Raw genomic sequence first — 17,331 nt, 5'->3', positions numbered from 1 at the left:
GATTGGATCTTTTGAAAAGGTTGTATGCGACATCGTATTGTTCTCCTTCGGGAGTACAACTTACACTGGGTAAGAAAGTGGTTTCTCCAATGTATTTGTCGAAGGATAAACTTCCGACAGAATTGTCGTTTCTTCCTGATATTCTTTGGGCTACTGGTCCTAATGATGTGGGTCTTTTGGAAATACCGCCATATGTTGTGACATTGAAAGCCAATGTTAAAATGCCACGCATTCCCCAATACAAGATTTCTAGTGAAGGTGAAAAAGCATTGCTAGCGATCATTTATGATTTGATTGAAAAAGATGTAATTGAAGAGACAAGAGGCAAGGTTTGCAATAGTCCTGTTCTGCCTGTTTTAAAACGTACTGATCCTTCTCAGCCACCTGTTTACAGGTTTGTGATCGATCTTAGAGAGGTGAATAAAATAGTTGTGCCACAATTTCCAGTTGTTCCTGATATCACTGCCCTATTGACTATGATTCCAGCTTCCGCGACCTGGTTCTCGGTGATTGACTTGAAGAATGCTTTCTTCAGCACCCCGATAGCCGAGGAGAGTAGGGATATTTTCGGCTTCAGTTTAGGAGGCCGAAGCTTCCGCTTCAAACGCGCTCCCCAGGACTACTGTGAAAGTCCATCGATATATAGTCAAGCTTTAAAAACACAGCTTGATACGATTGTTTTACCTGATGGCGCTACCCTTATTCAGTATGTTGATGATCTGCTTGTTGCTGCAGATACTGAGGAAATCTGTAAAGAAGCCTTGTTGTCATTGTTGCGTCATTTGTCTGAGTTGCACCACAAAGTGTCCCTTTCAAAATTGCAATATTGTCGACAAGAAGTGACCTACTTAGGTCATCTCTTATCGAAGGAGGGAAGGAAACTGACCCCAGAAAGAATTCAGGCAATAGCGAAATTGAGTGTGCCAAGGACACAGAGAGAAGTGCGTGCTTTCTTAGGCATTACATCATATTGCAGAGAATGGATACCGAATTTTTCCTTGTTAGCCAAGCCTTTGGTGGCATTAACTTGTAAAGATACACCGAATACCCTTCCATGGTCTGAAGAGTGTCAGAAAAGTTTTTCTGAATTGCGCAATGCATTATGTTCGGCTCCTGTGTTGGGTACTCCCGACTACAGTAAGCCCTTTACATTGTATGTCCATGAGAAAGAAGGTTGTGCATTGTCAGTGTTGGCACAGTCTTTTGGGAACAAGCAGCGTCCATGCGCCTATTTTTCGGCGACTTTGGACCCGGTAGCTAAAGCATTGCCGAGTTGTTTAAGAGCCACAGCAGCAGCAGCTGTTTCTATTCGGCAGTCTGCTGGGTTAGTGATGAATAATACATTGGTTGTGATGGTTCCACATGCAGTGGACACTTTGTTAAACAAAACCAAGACACAGCACTTAACTAGTGCTCGATTGTCAGGTTATGAGTTGACACTGTTAGCGAGCCATGTGCACATAAAGAGATGCAATACGTTGAATCCAGCTACGTTGTTGCCGATTGTAGCAGAGTCATATTTTTCTGAACAGCATGATTGTTTTATTAGAACAGAAGAAGAAACGAAAGGAAGAATAGACCTCCAGGACACTCCTCTTGTGAAGTGTGATGGTACCTTATGGGTGGATGGTTCATGCTTCAAGCTTCCGAATGGTGATACGACTGCAGCATATGCTGTCACGACTTTGCATACGATTGTTGAAGCTGCACGTATCCCACATAATTCAGCTCAAGCAGCAGAGTTGATTGCACTTACAAGAGCATATGTGTTGTCAAAAGGAATGAAAGTGACCATATATATCGACAGCCAGTATGCATTTGGTGTGGCTCACAGTTTTGGACGATTGTGGAAAGAACGTGGGTTCCTGACTTCGCATGGAGCCAAGATTCAGCATGGTCAGTTGGTGAATGAGCTTCTCGAGTCACTTACTTTGCCGTTGCAAGTTGCGATTGTGAAATGTAGTGCGCACAAAAAGGTGACTGATGATGTTGGTCGTGGAAATGCATTTGCTGATGAAATCGCAAAAGAAACTGCAAGGAATGTGATGAGTCGAATGTATGTTGCAGGCTCTGCAAGATGGATTGGTGACATTGGAATGTGTGAAGACACGATAGAGAGTGTGAAATCTATTCAAGCTGAAGCTACAGAGAGAAAGAGTTGAGTGTGTGGAGAGAAAGTACGGGTAAAATGGATGCCAATGGTTGTTGGATTGAATTGTCAGAGCATCAGCGATGGTTGTTACCCGATGCGTATGTGCTTGCAGTGGTTACAATGGCCCATGGAATGGCTCATATCAGTGTAAAAGGGATTTGTAAGTTGTTGGCTCCAGTATGGCAAAATGCTGGAATTCCTAAGTGTGCAGAGAATGTGGTCAAGAATTGCATGGTGTGTCTGAAATACAATCCTGGTAGGGGAACCCCAACTCCAGCTGGTCATTTTGCGCCTCCAACGTATCCGTTCGAGGTTTTGCAGCTAGATTTCATCCACATGGAAAGGTGCAACAATTTGAAATACGTACTCGTTGTCGTTTGTGCCTTTTCAAGATGGGTAGAAGCATATCCCCTGAAAGACAACACTGCCTTATCCACAGCTAAAGCCCTTGTGAAAGAGTTTTTCCCTAGATTTGGAATGCCGAGAATGGTCTGGAGTGACAATGGGAGTAAATTTGTGGGTTGAGTGATGAAGAAAGTATGCGAAGGGCTAGGTATCCAGCAAAAATTCCACGCTGCAAATCACCCCCAATCAGCTGGACTAGTAGAATGCTATAATGGCACGCTAAAACTAAAATTGGCCAAAATTCAAGCGAGCTCTGGTCTTAAATGGCCTGACGCTCTGCCCTTAGCACTCCTATCAACAAGAATGACTGTGCATTCGCGAGTGGGACTTAGTCCATATGAAATAGTGTTCGGCCGCCCGGCCAACATATGGGGAGTGCCAAGGCCGACAAAATTCAGTGAGATCGAACACCCTGTACTGCTTGACTATTTGTATGAATTGACGGCTAAATTGCGTGTTTTACACCAACAGGTTCACGATACACTGCCTCAGGTCTCTGAAGCTCCAGGACATCAAATCGATCCTGGATCCTGAGTGCTGGTCAAGAATTTTCAGCGAACAAAGAATGACCAGCCCCGGTGGACCGGCCCCCATCTAGTTCTTCTCTCAACGAGATCAGCCGTTCGAGTGGAAGGAAAGAAGCACTGGATCCACGGGGCTCATTGCAAGAGGGTCCCTTTGCCTCTGCCGTACGACCGGTGGGTCCAGGAGGGTGTCGCTGACTCCGAGACTGAGACTGTGCCTCGCTTTTTGCCTTTCAGTGATGCACGTATAAAAGGAACAATTTCTGAAAAAGAAAGTGACAATCTCTTGCAAGAAACTGTGCCGCCGTCAATTCGCCTGGACACTACAGAGCCTGAACTCCTGTTTCAGGACCAGACAGTACTTGGGAAGAAACGCTATAATCTGAGGCCGAGAACTATGGCCAAATAACATTTTCCTTTTCTTTGCTAATTTTTGAAAGTGCAGCTCTCTCATCTGAGAAACTTTTTTATTTTTGTTTTTCGAACCACCATCCGGGTTCAGCTGTAGGGTCGCGGTTGCCCAAGTCTTTGGGGTGCAGCTGAAGACGTTAGGTCGACAGTTCTGGTTGGTCTAAGGGAGTTGCCCTGGACTGACAGAAGCATTCCTTAGCATAGAACACCCTACCATCGCGAGCAGCATTTAGAGAGGATGGAGTTTTTCGAGATGGAGAGACCTGCCAAAACAATGAACTTTAAAGCCAGAATATGTAGAATGATGACTAAGAAAAGCTTTTTGATAATATGCATTTTTATGTTGTTCAGTATAATGATGTTTTTAATAGGATATGTTTTATTCTCTTTTCGAGTGACATTTGCACCCACTATACAGCCCATACCTCCTCCTACTTTTCCTCGCATTCTTTCCACCCTTTTCCTGAACATGAATCCGTTAGGAGATTAGAGTTTATTAATAACTCCTTCGTTCAGCTTTTGCACCAACACCAACTAGTAATGAACACGACTAACTGTTGGGTGTGTGGTCTTATGCCTCACACAACGGATAAAGGTATCCCTTATCTGGTCCTGCCTTTCAGCCACAATGGTTCTGTGTGGGCATACAGAACAATGTTCATCTACGCACATGAAGTCTACCCCCTACGTTCTGTAAAAGATAATCCAAAGAATAGTGCTCTAGTTAAGGGTATAGTAGATATGATTAAGGAAGATATTTCCTATGAGACTATCCCGAGAGATGAGACACTAGCATATATTGGATGGAACGTGACCGGATATGGAGTTACTCTCAGTGAGAAACAGCAAGCTAAGAGATCCTCCCCGATTTGGATTGTACCCCATCAGGGTCACCTATGTCTGCAAGGTACTGGCAAGAATCCCAGAGCTCAGTTAGGGAAGAGCATCTGCACTGAGACATATGTTTTTGCGTCCCAGACTTCCCCTTCGTTCTTAGCAGCTAAGGGTACCTATTTCATCTGCCATGATAGAGCCTATACATGGTTGCCCCCTGACTTTACGGGTACATGCTTTGTTTCGTTCCTGTTGCCTCCCACCTACACAGCGGCGGCAGATTACCATAAAACAAGAATAGTTAGAGGTGTCTTCAGTAAAGAAGACACTGCAGGACAAGAATTTGGAGACTTCGTGAAGGGTTTTCTGCCGTTCTGGGGACCCATGGTTAACAGCAGGAACATAAGGCAATTGACAAGGGTGGTTGAATCCACCGTAGTTGAAACTGCCGGTGCCCTTAGTAACTTGACTGCTGAGCTCCAGTCGGATCGTCTTATGACCCTTCAGAACAGGGTCGCGTTAGACGTCATACTTGCAGACCGAGGTGGGGTATGTAGGGTGATCCAATCGAGTTGCTGTGTTTTCATTCCAGATAACGCTCCAACAGTGTACCAGGCCATCTGCAAACTACATAAGATCTCTGAATCTATCCATGTGGATAAAGGAGATTGGGCGTTGATGAGGTGGTTCTGGGAACTGTTATCCGCCTGGGGATGGAAGATTCTGATGGTCATTGGGAAGATCTTAGCCATTCTTTTCCTGTTCTGTCTGTGCGTACAGTGTGCTCCTGCAATATGTGGCCTCTGTGCTACATCGTGTGTAAGGAAACCTGTATCAAGGGACGAGCTAAGTAATAGGATGATGCTACAGCAACATCTCAATGACTTTATAAATATAGACCTGAACTCAGATTAGCGTGAGTATAGGTTATTGCCTATGTAAGGGCAAAAGGAGGGTCTGTAGTATTTAAAATTCTGGACCTGTGTTATAAACATCGTCGTATCATGACGATTTTGATATCAGCAGACCGAGAATGGCTAGTATACTATGCACAAGCATTTTCGTCATATTCAAGTGACGATTTCACCCTGAAATCAGAGATTCCGTCCTGAACCCTCGGGTTCCATTTTGTATAACGGCAGCCATTTTGTGATTGCCCTCACATAGGCCGGGGAAGGACACGTACACCTTTGCTGACTTCTACACGACCTGGGCAAGCTGACTCCACTGCCCAAGGCCAAAACCTGTTCGGTCAGTTCCTCTCCCAGTGGCCGATCAAGATAGTATCAAGGCACAACATGCCATAAACCTTTCATCGCACACAAACCACGCCTAATCTCACACACACCTGTCTCTGTTCCTTACTTTATGACTTGCTTTACGAGGAGGAGGTGCCCGTTTTTATTAGGGGTCCGCCGATATCTGATGGAAAATGTTGGGCCTTGCCGGGTAATTTATTGTGGGTTGGACGAACTGAAAATAAACTTGTCATCATGATTCCGCTTTTTTTTGGTAGTGAAAATATGTGAATGGTCAACTGTAAACTAAAGAATGTTTGCCTGAAGCATAATATTTTGTATAAAAAGAGAAGGCTGGGTTTGTAAGATTGAGCAGTCTCCTGAGAATATACACCATGTTGTACTTCTAGGACGCCTGTTACTTGGTTGCAGCCAATAAATTCGATCTTTGACTTCACCTAGAAGACTCTGAGTTTCTGTAGTCTGAAACAGGAAGGACCCGAAGTCTTAGGGTGTACCCCTGGCACCGCTGGGTTCTGAAAACCCAGTACTTCAATACTCTACTGTTGAGACTTAGGGCCACATTAGGATGGCGGGCAGATTACCCCCGCCGGGCCGGCGGTAGTCACCGTCAACCCTGCAGGGGCAAACCTCCCGCCATCCCTGTAGAAAAGACCCTCACCATATTACAATGGCTTGGGGGTTCCCCGACGGATAAAAACCGTCTGCCGATTTTTCGCAGTCGACATGTCGACCGGGCGGAAAAGGGTTCAATATGGTGGCGGTGTCTGAAACACACCTCCAGCCATATAATCTGCATTTTGGAATGCCTTTCCATGGCAGCATTGCCGCCACAGAAAGGCATGCGGAGTATGCTTGGGGTGCCCGTTGCAGGCCCATGGTACCCCCTGCCTTTCAAAGCACAACGTGGCAGGCTCCGCGCAGGGGCCTGTCACGTTGTGCTTGGAAAAGAACAACCTGCATTTTTCAGCACCGCCCGCGACAATGTTAAAAATATGGGACGGGCCCGCCACTGTGAATACCTGAAAAAAATCCTGCAAATGTTAAAGCCCAAGCAAGTGGGAGGATAGATACATACCACAAATGTTATGTACTGTGCTTTATAGTGCTACCATGCCACTATGTGTATAATAAATTAACTTGTCATACTGTTTTTCTAAGAATATATTTTACAATTGTCTTGTTTTTTTCTTTTTGATATACAGCTACTCCTTCCAAACCTAATAGGAAGGAGTTGGCCACCAAGGCACGGCGCCGCAAGCTGGAGGCAATCCAGCCAGAATATCGGCGGCTGGTGGTCTTGGAAGAGGAGGAGGGGGAGACTGCAGCTGTTGAAGCCTCCTCCAGTGCCCCGGGCCACAGCCATTGCCCTCCAGCGGTACAGCGCCACCGTCTGGCGGCTGCCCGCCGCCGCATTACCATCTCTGGTGCCCCCTCCCACTGTGGCTGCAACTGACGCTCTCTCAAGCGCCGCGTCATCCATCTAGAGGAGCAAATGGGTGTCGTCCAATCCCGCCACACATATAGTCCCTGTCTTCTGCCCCTTTTTTAATTCTTGTTTTGGTGGGTGGGAATTGGGCGTTGGGGTTTTGGACATTTGGACTTTCTTACGGACATTGGTCGGGGTTGGGGGGGTAGGTCAGCTTTTGTGTTTTTTTTACTTAGTTTATTTTTGTTAGGGTATATTAAATCTATATTTCTACTTTACATGCAATGTTGTTTATGTTTTATAGGTGTTTTACTGTTTTACATCACACTGTTTCCTTGCTGGTGCAGGTCCGCCCATAGCCAGTGTTTGATTTAAATAATTGGCTGACTGTGTAAGACACAAACAGATAGATGCGACACCCCTCACTGATTGAGTTGTCCTACTAGTACTTTCAGTCTCTCTCTTCTAGTCTTTGCATTCTTTATCTGCACTCAAAGGGGTGTATGAATTCATTGAAAACATGTCCATTATTAATTATGCCTCCCCTAAACTTCTCTTACCTTTGCTTGATGTTTAACTTAGGCACAGCGATGGCTGCATGGTGATGATGGTTTCCTTTTTCTAACATGCCATGATTGGGGTGGTGGTGGTAGTCGTAGTAGACACTGGCAGGGCAGCAGCATTTGCAAAAAAAAAAAAGTGAGACAGTCAGTCGACTTTGAGAGACTGTTCGAGGAGTAGTAGAATGAAGTACAGTACAGAACTTACCAAGCAACAATAATATGATAAAATATTTTACAACAAAACAGAATGGTGGTGGGGATAGCCTACTACAGTTACAAACTATAGTTGTGTCGAGTCACTTGACTAGGCCTACAGCGTAACAGTTAGTGCTGCGTCTGAGGATGACAACAAATCCAATAAATGCCGGCAATTAATGCTGAGGTATATGCTCCTTTTCTAAATAAACATCACCTCTACAATATACTGCTCATGGGTAGGCAAGCAGAAGAAGATCATCGCTCTGCCTTGAAATTGAAGTACTGTTTCTTTTACCACATCCGCCCCAGCAAGCGTGTGATTAATTATTGGTGTACATTTAATTTAGTCACACCTCAATAACTCACACAGCCTGGGGCAAGAGGGTTAGGGTTGGTTGAATGGATGGGAAGGGGGTTTGGGGAAAGGTTTGACAGTGAAAAACAGTATGCATGGACAAACAAACGACAATCTTTGAAGACTACCATATCCATATCAAGATGTTAAGGGAGAAAAAGGAAATGCATGCATGATGATGATTGATAAGGAGACCCAGATTACATACACTTTTTGTTCTGTTGTTCCGGGCTTAATACTTTTACAGATAGCAAATAAAATGTATAACTATTGGTAGGGATGAATCATAAACAGAGAGCAAACCTAATGATAATAACAACAACACGAAGAACACACTGTTGTAAAGATTGTAGACAAAAAAATGAATCAAATTATTTAAAAGAAGATGAAAGTTGATACTGTACTGTGTTATCCTGGTCAAAAATGCGAACTGGGTTTGCATCTCGGCATTCCTCTTGGTCCTCTCGTCCATCAATCTTGGGTATCGCCACTCGCCAGTCACCACTGCCCGCCTGGGAAGAAATGTAGATTCATGGGTAAGGTAAGTGTGCATTGTAATGTTTTCCCAAGTATAGGACAAGGCCCGGCCTGTAATTGTAGATGGAAAAACAATATTGAGAAACAAAGTTGAAACAAATGCACAAGTTATGGTGTAGAGCAACAAGAACACTTTCCGAGGCGGCATGTATGCATCATCCCTACTCTAGTCTGTTTCCAGCATTGATCTTCAACAACAACAGGACAGATCAGCCCCACAGTGACAGGCCTGACGGCACGTTGCTTAGCACATCCTCCGTTTAGAGTACTTTTTTTTTAAAGAGTTGGATAAAGTCAAAGCACATATCCATTCCAAACATAGCATTTTACAATTTATGTTAGTAAATCAATGCACCGCAGTCATCCCACCGCTACACTCGACTCCACTTCTACACAGACATTTGGGTCTGCTGTGGTTGTTGTTGACGTGTTTACCTTTAGGCTTTTATACCACTCATGAAACGTCCTCCTGACTTGTTATTGTTCCATCAATCATCTCCGATACTTGTACTGACTGACTGTGAAGATCGGCCTTCAGTAAAAGTAAACTTTTCTTAATACACAACAAGAGTAGAAATATTATTGACTTGAGTCACTCTTTAGTGTGTACAGTAAGACTGCTAGTACAATTTGACTTCACTTCGTGCATAACAAACAAACAACAAAAACACCATAACCAATCGCTCAAAGTCAGGTGCCATTCATTTTCATTACCTGTTCCTTCTCATCTTAAGTTAACGCCGGGCCGTCTTTTTCGCCATCATCATCATGGACGGTGCTGTTGTCATACTCACTGCGCCGATTGAGTCCTCTTCCTGTATTCAATCAAAAGCAATGTATCAAGCTGCAGTAGAAGTACACATTTCTTATTTGCAAGAAGGGGAAAATTCACCTTGAGTTACATTTAGTGTGTACTGTAGAAAAATGATTAGTGCACAATGACATAACTTCATGCACAACAAACAACAACAAAATCACTCAGTCTGTGACTCTGCATCGAATGCATGGCATCAATCATTACCTGTTCCATCTCATTTTCAGTTAATGGGCAGTCTCTCTCGGCTCTGAAAGGAGGATAGTTATAGTAGTCATTATGTTCCACTTCTTTTGGCGGGACTAGGAAAGTTTTTTATTTTTTCTTCTATTTTCCATCATTCAATCATCATGAGGGCAATGGATTTAGGCGGGAGATTCATTTTGATGGAGCGGAGGAGCTGGATTCGGAGGACTGTACGGTCAAATGCAGACACCTGAAACTTATATAATGAAATAAGAAGAGTAGAAGACGGTGGTAATGGATTTGTTGTGATTCACAAGTTTGTAACCGGAATGACAAAGACACAAATAAATGAAAAAAAGGGAGGAAGACAGTAAGTGCAAGCCTAATTGTCAGGGAAGTATAGCTCGTCCTCAAACTCTGGGGGTTCATCCAGTAGTAGGTAATCATGTGACACACTACTTCCGTCACCTGAGCCGCTGTCCTCATCTTCCTCCCTTGCTTCATGTATTGTGTAATTCAGTGGTATGAAGTGCTGATTCATTTTGATCATTGTTAACCTCTCCACGTTTTTGGGCGAGAGACTGGTCCTTCTCACTGTTACAATGGAACCAGCAGCACTGAAAACATGTTTGGAAGAGACACTTGCGACAGGGCAAGCCAGATAGCTTATCGCCAGCCGGCTGAGCAGTGGCCATTCAGCCCTTTTCCTATACCAATATTGCAATGGGTTTTGATCAATGTACACCTCTGTTGGGTCTTCCAGATAGGCCTGCACCATCCGCTCCATGTTCAGGGATGCTGCTCCTAACCTTTTGAGCTCTTTTCTCTGTGCATCAGCACTGCGCTTATTAATGCCTAACTGTAAATACCAATCATCTAACGATTCTACTGGGCCTAATAATCCAGTTATTGTTGCTGTTGTCGATAGTGACGGTGAGTGTTGTGATCTAAACGCACTGCCCTCGCCTCCGAAGTTGCACTTGATCCTGCATGCCCTGCTGCAGTACTTCTTGTGGGTTGATCTTGCGGGCTTGTAATTAGCAGCCGTTCATTTTCCAACTTACTTGCGGCCTCAGCTATCCAAGTTTTGCAGCGGGCAACATCAATCTCTGAAAAACTAAAGAATGACTTCAGTCCTAATTTTGCCTGTGGATCCAGAATTGTGGCAGAAATGTAATGTTCTTGTGACAAAATTGTATTTTCTATCCTTGTATTTTCAGCTAAGCGACGGGCTAAGCTCTCCACCAAGTCATAGGCTTCCTTTTTTGCCCTCTACACATTCTTCAGCTGATGCTCTAGCATTTGCAATAATGGGATAGCTTGGCCGATTGTACAGTCCTCCTTGCTGACTTCATGTGTGAAGACCTCAAAAGGATGAAGCATCTCAGTCAGGCATTTAACTAGGCTCCATTGCTCCATCTGAAGGGTCATGCCTTTCACAGTGGCATCCCCTCTTTGCATGACATACTCATTGAGTGTCTTGTACTGCTCAAACAGACGATCAGGCATGTAATACGTTGAGTTCCAACATGTTGCCACCTCCTGGATGAGTGCTTTGACTGGCATCCTATACTCACGTTGAATGATCCTCAGCTGCTTCCGAGCTTTAAAAGAATGGCTGAAATGAGTGCATATTCTTCATCAGATGGTCCGTAAGTTGCTGACTATGGGTTCTTTTTCAGAAAGTCTTGAACTATAATGTTTATGCAGTGCACCAAACATGGAACCCTGAAATAGGAACCAAGATCCATGGCCCTAAGTACATTACTGCCATTATCTGTGGCAACAAAACCAATACTAAGCCCTCTTTGGCGCAGCCATTAAAAAACCTTGCTGTGAAACTCTTGCAAAATGTTTACAGCAGTATGAGATTTCTCCATGGAGAAAATGGCTACAGTTGCATGTTTCCGAGTAGCTTTCAAAATCTCAGCTAAGTCAACAGCACCTCGTTCAGATAGCTTATCTCTAACCCCCACAAAAGAGACCCAGTGTGCAGTGAAGCACATGTAATCTGTGGCTTGGCAACTGGTCCACATGTCTGTTGTCAGGTGGATATTGTGAACAGCACTTTGCTGCAAAGCTTGTCCAACCAATTCCAGCACATCATGATGTAGTTCCGGAACAGCAATTCTTGCTAAATAGGACCGACTGGGAACCTTCCATTTAGGGCAGATGGCTGACACAAATTCAAGAAAACCCACCCCTTCCACAAATGAAAAAGGGAGAAGGTCCAGTGCTAACATTTTAGCCAGCTTCGCATTGTACAACCGTGCCGTTGGGTGGTTGTGTTGGAACTGCCCCTCCAACCTAAGCATCGTCTCAATGGTAGGCTGGATTACTTTCCTTTGTGGTACTGTTGTTTTCATTAACCCACTTAGGCTCAACGACACAGTTTGTCTCATTGTGGTACTCGGTCGCCTTGGTGTCTCAGCCTGACTCTGAGTATGGCTCTTACTGCGGTGCCATTCAGATGTTACTGAGGAGGATGTGGGTGGTACCACTACACTACTGGGACAGGGCTAGAAATGCCTCCCTCTTCTTCACCTTCCACCGCAATAATATCGTCCCCAGATTCTTCATGACCAACTTCAATGGGTTGAGTTTTTCTACTTTCTTTTAAGTGAAGTAGGTGATTCTCCCACACAATAGTGTGGTGTATTCTTAGATCACTTCTTCAATCAATCAAACAATCAGAGAACTTGTAAAGCACGCTACTTACCCGCGAGGGTCTCAAGGCGCTGAGGGGAGGGGGGTGCTGCTACTGTTCAAAGAGCCTGGTCTTCTGGAGTTTTCTGAAGGCGAGCAGGTCTTGGGTCTGCCGTATGTGGGTGGGGAGGGTGTTCCAGGTCCTGGCGGCAAGGTAGGAGAAGGATCTGACACCGGAGGTCATTCGTTTGATGCGGGGGACGGTTGCGAGGGCGAGGCCGACAGAGCAGGGCTTGCGGGTGGGGGTGTGGAAGCTGAGTCTGCTGTTCAGGAAGGCTGGTCCGGCGTTGTGGAGTGCTTTGTATGCGTGGGTGAGGACCTTGAAGGTGATCCTCTTGTTGATGGGGAGCCAGTGTAGGTTTCTCAGGTGGGGGTAATGTGGCTGTGGCGGGGGACGTTGACGATCAGTCGGGCGAAGGTGTTTTGGATGCGTTGTAGTCGTCGTAGGGGTTTGGTTGGAAATCCTGCATAGAGTGCATTGCCATAGTCCAGTCTGCTGCTGACGAGGGCCTGTGTCACCGTTCTTCTTGTTTCAGTCGGGATCCACTTGTAGATCCTGTGGAGCATGCGGAGGGTGTTGTAGCAGGAAGAGGAGACGGCGTTGACCTGTTTAGATATGGAGAGGGAGGAGTCGAGGATGAATCCTAGGTTGGGTGCATGGCCGGTGGGTGTTGGTGCTGTTCCTAGTGTGGTCGGCCACCAGGAGTCATCCCAGGCTGAGGAGGTCGGTCTGAGGATGAGGACCTCTGTCTTGTCCGAGTTCAGCTTCAGACGGCTGCTCCTCATCCAGTCGGCGACGGCTTCAATTCCCTCGTGGAGGTTGGATGTGGCGGTGTGTGGGTCCTTGGTGAGAGAGAGGATGAGCTGGGTGTCGTCGGCGTAGGAGATGATGTTGAGGTCGTGATGGCGGGCCACTTGTGCTAGGGGGGCCATGTAGACGTTGAACAGCGTCAGGCTGAGGGATGAGCCCTGGGGGACGCCACAGATGATGTTGGTTGCTTCGGATCGGAAGGTTGGGAGGCAGACGCTCTGGGTTCTGCCGGAGGGGAAGGACATGGTCCAGTCAAGGGCCTTCTCTTGGATCCCGGCTTCTAGGAGGCGTGTCTTTAGGGTGTGATGGCAGACCGTATCGAAGGCAGCTGACAGGTCCAGGAGGATGAGGGCTGATGTTTCGCCATTATCTAGTTGGTGCCTAATGTCGTCTGTCGTGGCGATGAGGGCCGTTTCAGTGCTGTGGTTATGTCTGAATCCGGACTGGGATGGGTCCAATATGTTGTTGTCTTCCAGGTGGCAGGTCAATTGCAGGTTGACGATTTTCTCGATGACCTTTGCCAGGAACGGGAGCAGGGAGATGGGCCGGTAGTTCTTGAGGTCCTTTGGGTCTGCTTTGGGCTTCTTGAGGAGGGCGTTGATTTCGGCGTGCTTCCAGCTTTCCGTGAATGTCGCTGTTTCGAAGGAGATGTTGATGACCTTCAGTAGCTGGGGTGCGATGGCTGCGTCTGCTTTATTGAATACGTGTGTGGGCTTGGGTCTGATGGAGATCCGAGTGGATGGAGTTCATGACCTTGCGTGTCTCGTCGTTGTTGACGTTGGACCAGGAGGTCAGGTGGTTGACGCTGGTGGTGTTCACAGGGGGGTGGGGTCTGGCGTAGTCGGGGCGGTCGTGGTGTAGAAGATGTCATGGATGTCGGCGATCTTGCAGTGGAAGAAGATGGCTAGTGAATTACATAGTTCTTGTGAGGGCGGGATGTCGTTGGCATTGGTGCTGGGGTTAGAGAGTTCCTTAACGACGCTGAAGAGCTCTTTGCGGTTGTTTGCGTTGTTATCCAAGCGGTCTTTGAAAGAGGATCTTTTGGCTAGTCTGATGAGGTGGTGATGTCTGCGGGTGGCGTCTTTGTGGGCTGCGTGGTTATCCGGTGTGCATTCGTGGAGCCAAATCTTCTCCAGTTTCCGGCATGCACGTTTGGAGGTCTGTATCTCGTCGGTGAACCAGGTGGCTCTCTTGCTGGTGTGGCTGTTTGAGGGTTTCTTGAGTGGGGCGAGGGTGTTGGCGCAGTCGGTGATCCACTGTGTGAGGTTGCGGGCTGCAGCATCTGGGTTGGTGGGGTCGGTGGGTGGGTTCTGGGCGAGGGTGGTGATCAGCTGGTCTTCTGTGACTTTGCATTCTTTGAAAAAGGTCTATAGCTAGTAATATATTACTCTCAAAAATACTTTATTTAAAAACCCATTACATGTAGACTCAACACCTAGAGTGAATTTGATATTTAAATTTTTATTGTTTCTGAAAATTGATATTTTTTTGGAGGAGAATTTTTTTTCCACCTTTTTTTTGTAAACTCTATATAGGATTTTTACATGTATAACATTTCATGTTTTAGGATTTGTACATTCATGACATTTCATATTTTTTCAAAAAGGGATAATACATAAAAAAACATCTATAACACACACAAGAGTGAATATCAAACTAAGATGATGATGAGGGCAAGGCGGTAGGATAGCACACACTACGCGCGTTTCGGCTTGATAGCCTTCATCAGGTGTCCCGTCTTTTACAATGTATGGCACTCGGTGTGGGGTAATGTGGGAGCAAAAATGTGATTTGATCGTGCATCAGAGCTGGGTATTCCCTTGTTGTTCCTAATATTCGATTATATTTATATACAGCATTCTTGGGGTAAGATGTAACTAAGAATCCACCTTTCCAAGTGTGGTTGTACGCCCAAGAGTAGTTAGGGAGGACCTTTTATGTAGATCGCTAGAAATAGACCTTGATAGTTGGATCTGAATTATTTATAGCAGTAGGCTTAACCAGGGAACAGGAGGGGGCTACGTTCGAATATTGAATCTGATATGTAAAGGATATTAATTGACCTCGGGCCAGAAGGATCCTAATTACGGGTGGTAAATCGGTTGATATTATTTCACTCTGCGGGATATGGCCCTCTCGGCTGGGGTGCTCTAAACGCTGGCGTGAACGTCGAAGGTGACTTTGCTCCAGCTGAGGCGAGGCAGCTGTTGGGTGCGGTGGTGCGTGGTTGGTTTCTTGAAGGTGAAATGTATGCAGCGGTGTTCGGTCCAGTGGAGTTCGGTGGTGTGGTTGAAGGCAACGTGGGGGCCTGTGGAGAAGACGGGGTCCAGCGTGTGGCCGGCGGTGTGGGTGGGAGTGGTGATGAGTTGTCTGAGGCCGAGTTTGGCGAGGTTGTCGATCAGGGTGGCGGAGTTGGCGTCGTTGTTGTTCTCGAGGCGGAAACTCAGGTCCCCGAGGAGGATGTAGTCCATGGAGGCGAATGCGTGGGTGCTGGCGAGGTCGGCGATGGAGTCGCTGAACTGAGCCCGGGGTCCGGGGGTCTGTAGATGAGTGTTCCTCTGAGGGTGGTGTTGGGGTCAGTGTGGATCCGGAAGTGCAGGTGTTCGGCGGTGTTGAGGGTGTCGTCCGCGTGGGTGGTGACCTTGAGGGTGGACTTGTGGACGATGGCTACTCCTCCTCTGATTCCGTTGGCGCGATCCCTGCGGGTGATCTTGTAGCCGTCCGGGATGGCTATGGGGATGTCGGGCACCGAGGAGTCGTTCCACCAGGTCTCGATCAGAAAGGCCACGTTTGGTGCAGAGGTGTTGAGCAGATCCCAAAGCTTGATGGTGTGTTTGCGTGCGGAGCGGGTGTTGAGGAGTATGCAGCGGAGGTAGTTGGGTCCAGTCCTTGGAGATTTGGTGGTTCTGTCGCAGGTGAAGCTGCAGGTGCGGCAGGAGAAGGGTCCATGGTTCTGTTTCGGGGCGGCCTGGAAGCAGGTGTGGTTTCGGCCGGCGATGAGTGCATGGAGGGTGCTGGCGTCGTAGTGGATTCTGATGTCACGGGGTTCACGGGGTCTAGGGGTTTTGGTGCTGGGCGCAGTTCAGGCTCGGACAGGCGCAGACGGGCGGGCTAGGCGCACAACGGCCGCCATTAAAAGGGGAGATGGGAGGGAGGAGCAGCTGGGAGGCGGGTGGCAGGGGGCAGCGAATGGGTGCAAGGGGCGGGGCCGCGGGGGCAGCAGCGGCAGGAACTGCGGGGAAGGGGAATGGGCATGGGGAAGGCGAAAGAGGATACAACGGAACAAGGGACACAAGTGGCAAACAGGGACACAAGTACACAAAACGGCAGGAGGGACGCAAGATGCAACAGGAACGAGAGAGCACAAAAAACGGCAAAAAGGGACACAAGAGGGGAGTAAGACAGCAGTGGTCAGTGGGCACAGACCACAGACGGCAAGATCACTGGTGGAGCTGCAGCGGGGGGGAGCGACCTACCTGGTAGGGTCATGGGTCACTCTACTCACCGTGCAGTGACTTGCTTGACCTCCAGTACCATAGTTTGTACCAAGCTTACCCCGCCGAACAACTTGTTGACAAATTGAGCATATAGCAACGTTCTCCTCCTTGGTGCTAACAGAAAAGAAGTCCCAAACTGGGGAGGAGAACTTTCTGGCACTGCTGGATGTGCAACCTTCAATACCAGATGTACTGGAGGGTGTGCTTGGAATGTGATGACTCTGTGCAGCTACACTGTGACTTTTACTACAACTACCTACTGAGATGGTTGAGCTGGTTGTAGGTCCCTGCCGGGCCTTGGAAAATATGGCAGCTGGAGGTCATGGTGGTGTAACCTTTATTGGTGGTATCCGTGCTATATCCCGCTCAGTAGCAGCCTTTCTGGATAGGGTGAAAATGTTGGTCTCCATCCCCTTTGGGGTGGGAGTGATGTGCGTGATGACTTGGTCGTCTTCATTAACATCATCCCCCTCTTCGTCATCTACCTCCATAACTCTAAGTTTTTCTGGAACCTTCCTTTTCAGAAGCATTGTCTTGTGGCATGTGTCACTCTCAGACTGAGCTGGTGGCTGCCAAGTGGCATCACGATCATCAGAAGCGGGGCTTGAAGAAGAAGATGATGGACAAAGCCTCCTTTACCTTGATGGTGG

The sequence above is a fragment of the Lissotriton helveticus genome, chromosome 5_1 (assembly GCF_964261635.1).
Source record: "Lissotriton helveticus chromosome 5_1, aLisHel1.1, whole genome shotgun sequence".
Taxonomy (NCBI): domain Eukaryota; kingdom Metazoa; phylum Chordata; class Amphibia; order Caudata; family Salamandridae; genus Lissotriton; species Lissotriton helveticus.
Note: the sequence above shows the minus strand (reverse complement) of the source record.